The sequence below is a fragment of the Nelumbo nucifera genome, chromosome 2 (assembly GCF_055504915.1).
Source record: "Nelumbo nucifera cultivar China Antique chromosome 2, China Antique-T2T, whole genome shotgun sequence".
NCBI classification, from domain to species: domain Eukaryota; kingdom Viridiplantae; phylum Streptophyta; class Magnoliopsida; order Proteales; family Nelumbonaceae; genus Nelumbo; species Nelumbo nucifera.
In genome coordinates, this window is record NC_142650.1 from 10,253,014 (window position 1) to 10,259,013 (window position 6,000).

The following is a 6,000-nucleotide window of genomic DNA, read 5'->3' on the forward strand; positions in this document are numbered from 1 at the left end:
GAAATACTGTAACAGGCGGCAGGGCTTCCGCAAGAGCCTCCCCCTCTTCCTGATCAAGATAGATGGGAAAGAGATTGACTGTTTCAGGGTGGTTCCGCCCTCCCTCCTGCGATTCCCAGCCCATGGTGGTGGTGGTTATGGCGGTGGCGGCAGCTACCGTGGTTGCTGTAATAGACGAAGGGGAAGAGAGAGAGAGCACTACCTCGTCTCTGAAATTTGGATAGAACCTCCTTGCCCGCCCTTCTCTATTTTGAGAGATCCTTCATATTGATTGATTTCTTTTTTATTTTCTAGAAGAAATCCAAATTTGCTCCTCCCACCCTAGGTAAGAGAGATAAGAGAGAAGATAACGGAGGCCTGAGAAGGGGTTGTTGGAGGAAGGGGACAAGGGAGGGGTAGTATTAGGTTTTAAAAGAAGTTTAAAAATTACATGATCTTACGTGTATGCCGTTTTGATGGATTATTAATAGATGTTAACAGTGAAGAGTTGGTCAATTATCAAAAACAGATAAGATCAATCAATTTTCAGACAGTAAAAATACACTTAATGAATTAGTTAAACTATAAAAATAGTTTAAGAAATTTACCTAAATTTGATGATTCCCCATCTGAAAGTATAGCTTGACGAATAATCCCTCCAGTGTCAAAGCGTGCTGTCAAAATCATCGACCTCGTGGAGAGAATATTAGCCGAGCTTGATATAGCTGTTTAAAGGGCTATGAGATCAATTATTTGCTCCATACCAGCCCTAATTGCAAATAAGAAATTGAGTGAAACGATTGGTCAAACTGCCTGTAAAGGAGCTATCAAGTTCATTTATACCGCTTTCCTGATAAATAGGATCGGCTACTCCGGCCAATCAAAGGCTAAGAGCTTGAATTTTACCCATAACCGGTCTTTGGGCCAATAGCTCGCCGTGTTAACAACATCAGTATCAAATCATGGTTTTGAAAACTGAATTGGATCGGATGGTTGAACTGGTTAAGTTTAGGTCAGGTTTTGGAATCCAAAACTAACCGACCCAAAGTTTGACCAAATGATGAAATTATTTGATTCAAAAGCCGGTGGTCAAAATAGTTTCAAAATATATTTTTGAAATAAATATTTAGATGACATCCAGAAGTTATTACTCTTTAAAAGCTTTTAAAATTATGCAAATGATCACCCCTATATTTCGTGTAGGCACTTTCTTAAATAAGACCCAAAAACTGATGAGTAACAATCTTCTTACTGTCTGCCATGTGGTTGGTTACGAAAGCTCCACACAGCAATTAGTGGGTTACTATGAACAGATTATGTATTTCGCCTGAAATTTTAAATTTCATCTGAAATTAGTAAATTTGTTTTGTCTGAATAGTATAATATAAAATTAATAATTGTGAAATATATAAAATACTGATAGAATAATTTAATTTTATCAAAGAAAGCAACATCATCAAAAATTTGGAAAATCTTATCTCGGAGCAAGAGAGCGAAATGGCCGAGATATCCGAATTTTGGAACTATGTTCGCAGTGGCGGAGACTGCGGGAATTCGTCCAGAGCATGGTGGCCTGGTGGGTGTGATCTTAGTGTCAGGCGGATTCTGATTTGATCTGAAGTTTTCAACTTTATTATAATTTCCATTCTCACCATGATTGACTGGTTTCTCCACTTCCTCATTCCATGGCGTCTCTCCAATATTTACTCCGTCGAGTCGCCTTCCCAGCTTGGTTGAATAAAATATCGTCTGGTACCTTCACAATATCACATTTCATGCTGTGTGAGAGTCCGTCTTGCATGATCTTAGGAGCATACTGCGAGGTTCCAAAATAAAAATATGAACCCAGCCAAACTAAACTTAATCTCGGCTGGATTCGTCGTACTTTATTTGATTTATCAGTATTTGGTCTAGGTGAGATGAGTTCCGGCTGATGGGTCCGGTCCCTGCCGCCCTCATGTTCATCCAAGTGTTTGTGAATTTAACTAAGAGGAAATATGACAAGAAGAAGACATGATCAGTTGGCAAGTGGAATCATATCTTGAACCTAATTTGGACTCTATAAGCCTGCTTGGGGAACATAATTCTATTAAAAACTGATCCTATATATAGAAAAATATACACTATACTAACTAAAGAGTGAAAAGAAAATAAAACATGAATACACAGACACAGCCTTTGGATGCAATGTGGACGTCAGTGTCGCCTATCCACTTGTTTTTTTCCTCTCAAGAGACAGACATCTTGTTGGCTTACTGTTGTTTTATCATGGTGAAAGTTCACTTATCAAGACAATTAGTACATGCATGAAAATAAAACGAATTAGTTTGAATATGCAAAAGGCGGAATTGATCTCTCTTTACAGTCATCCTTTCAGTTGTCCATGTCGTTCAGAGCTCTAAATACAACCCCTCTTCTATGAAGAGAGAAGATGAATTCACCAATCGCTTGAGTCTTCTTTTTTTTTCCTTTGTGTGTGTGTCTGTGTTTTTCCTATTTTTGGGTAAATTAGGATTGACTTGAGCTACCATGACTTCGAGTAAGTTGTCATATGTGCGTCCCTTTGAACAAGAAACTACCGAGCCAACTGTTAAACCAACTGGATGATATTTGCAAGCAGGGGTGTCAATTGTACCGGATTTGGTCCAATGGAAATCCATTACAGATGGGTTAGGTCCAATCCAATATTTCATGATTTCTGAACCATTTTGGACCAGTCCAATTTAATGACTGGACCATCCAATCTTTTCAAATTGGTTTTAATTTAAATTGATTCCAACTCAAACTTGGCCCATTGACACCTATATTCTTATCTTATATCAATGGATCGGATATTGGTTCAATCCAATCCAAAACCGGTCTATTGACGCCTTATATATAAGTAATTTTATTACCACCAGTGTTCCCCCATAAATTAAGTCCAAAGTCAGATATAAATGAGGATTTCCCGGTTAAAAATGAGAGTGCTGACTTGCTCATTTACGAGAGGTTCTACAATATGGTTGGTTTTATTTTTGAAAATAAAAATCACTATTGCATCAGTAAAATACTAAACTACATACTTTGGGTAAGTCTAAACAGAGATTTGTGGTCCAGCCTCCACCATTACCAACCATTGACCGTTCATTAAACTGGTGTTCAACAATATAATTTTTTTTTTGAAAATAAAAACAATTGCTACATGAGTAAAAACCATATATGTGTGTATATGTATGTATAGAATTTTGCAATCAATTTTGTTCCCAAAAACAAAACCAACAACCATGTTGTTGAACATCCTCTAAAGCTGTATTTGATTTGAAGGAAAAGATTAAAAAAAGGTAAAAAACCTTTACAAACTTAAACCTTATAGATTTTTCTATATTTCCCTTTCTTTTCATATCTTTTCTTTCAAATCAAACATAGCCTAAATGTACTGATAGAATTAAATATATATTATGTATGTTCATGTGCCTCATAGATTTTTCCACACGGCTAAAGACAATCTGGTTTGATAGAAATAGAAGCTATAACCACAAGTAGAGGACAAGGAAGTCTCATGGAGATATTTGATACAGATACGATAGACCCGATATTTTGGTCCTGGATTTGCACAAGGCAGAAAGAAATCCTCACATGCATGCAAGCTATTTGGTGCCGAACGTGATGATGACTGCAATATCTGCTCTGGCGCCAACCATGCAATATATAATGTGGGTTGTAGGGTCTTTGACTGGTGCAGCACTAAGGAATTAAATGTTATTCATCCAATCTTTACTCTTTCCCCCATCCAACATAATCACGGATCTGAATTTTAGAAAGGGCCCCTCATGTCACGTGAGGGGAGCACATGCTAGAACTATGTGGGTCATGGATGTTAGTCACTCACGTTCCAATTGGATCAAAATGCAAAAGGCCGGATTAGTCACAAACAAGCCGTGACAGAATTAAGGACGACCCGGTTGTTCTTACCAAGTCTTAAAATTGTTGAATGAATCCAGATCTTTTTTTTTGTCAATTGCAAAATGGACAGAATCCTTTAGAAGTTCAAAGTTTGGATGGTAGGCCCAGATACATGCAAAGGCATTGCTCGATATATATTAAGCAAGGTTCAAAGTATCAACATGTATTGGCCTGAATTGGAGTTTTGACCGATTTAAAGAACAGGGGAGACCTAAACCAACCCCTTGAATCAGTTGCAAAAAAAAAAAAAAAAAAAACTTGAAACACTATCAAATCGCCCAATACACTCATACCAAGTGTATCGATATTTTGAACCTTGATTTTAATTTTAAGCACTATAATTAACAGGTAGCACTTAATATATATTACATCCTCATGAATTAAAAGTCCGGGTTCAATGGATAATGGGTTTGCACCGATCACGAAAACATGTATTGTGTTTTGACCTTCAGAAGAAAACGACCTCACCATTGTGGTCACGTGGATTAAAGATGGATGACCGACCAAAGTCCAAAACTGGGTGGCGCTAGCGGCTAGCTTCACCAATCACCACTGATGCAATCATCATTCATCCCCATCCCCAGTTTCAAAAACCGGCTGGCCTTGTGGGCTGTGGGTGTGGTGTGGCCTTTTGTCATCTCCGTCTCGCGCTGTGGGCCTGTGGCGGAGACCTTTCGGCTTAAGTTTCGTGAACACTTGATAACTGACTAAACATGAGAAAGGTGGGGATCGGACCGGGCGATCTTAAGAAGGTCATGGTTTGCTATTTGCATGTCCGGAGAGAAACGTGGGTTTCGTTGGTAGGCCCCGACTTGTATGCTTGTTTGATTGTCGGCCGTTCGATTTATGTTCGTTGTCTTGCTCTCCCGGGACAACGGCCCGCTCCACCTGGACAAAATCTTTCCATGTGTGTATGGGCGTTCGTTCAAACTTCAAAGCTGCCCTTCTTGTTTTAGTGGACATGCATGCGCCACAGAGCTGTGGCGTGGATTCCTTTCTTTCACTTTTTTGTGGGACCCACCCGCTTGATTAAAATATGTGATCCATGAATCGCGGCCATCTATCTGATCTGGGCCTATAAGCGGAAGAAGGAAGATCCATGATTCCGTGGGTTGATATTGATTTTCATCAACCTTCTTGCGTGCCACATACGCCAACGTCACCATGTACTTTGCCCCCCCCCCCCCCTCTCTCTCATGGATGGTGTCGTTTTGCGGTTTCATTCACTAACCGCTAAAAAAACCGATACGGTTACGGTTACTTGTTCAATGGAGAAGGAGAACTGATGAACTATCACTCTATCAGTCTCTTTTCCCTTCCATGTTCGGTTCGGGTTGCGCACAAGAACTTGTTCTAACTTATCCATTTCAGACCTCTCGTTTCGGTAGGTAGGGACCACCGAACAGTCGAACACCAACACCATACCAGATTACCACCATGAAATCACAAAAGATTGTGATAGTAGTATGGATAAACTTTTTGCGGACGTGGCACCACTGAGAGAATGCTGGGACCCACCGTATCGAAGTACTCAGCTTTTAATTTTGAAGTCCACCTAATCAACTGTTGCTATTTGCTATCCATCTATGATGTAAAAACTTCGCTGTTAGCATTAATGTCATCTTTGGCAGATTATGATTATTCGCTCATCCATATAAAGTGGAAATGGAATTTCTTTGATCACCCAATTTAATTGGCTATGATGAATCTGAAGGATCTTCCAAGTGGACCCCAGTTTTATATTTTCTCGTGGAGGACGACTGCACACGTCTCCCACTCCGACTTAGAAAAAAAATAAAAATATAGCAAAATTAAATAAAAGAACCAGAAACAAGCATCGTGTGCTTCGCGACATCCAGGGGAATCAACCAGTTCACTACCAGCCACTACTTGTCTGAAAAATTGTTACATTGCATGGACCTAACTTTTTTTGCCACGTCAATAATTTCGTTGGGTCCCACTCACAACAGAACCATACCTCCCATCAAGGCATGAACCCATCCCACGAATAGCCGCACCCGTTTAGTCGCCGCTCGCCAGCTTGGGCTTCTGGGTTTCCCACCGAACAAATGCAGATAT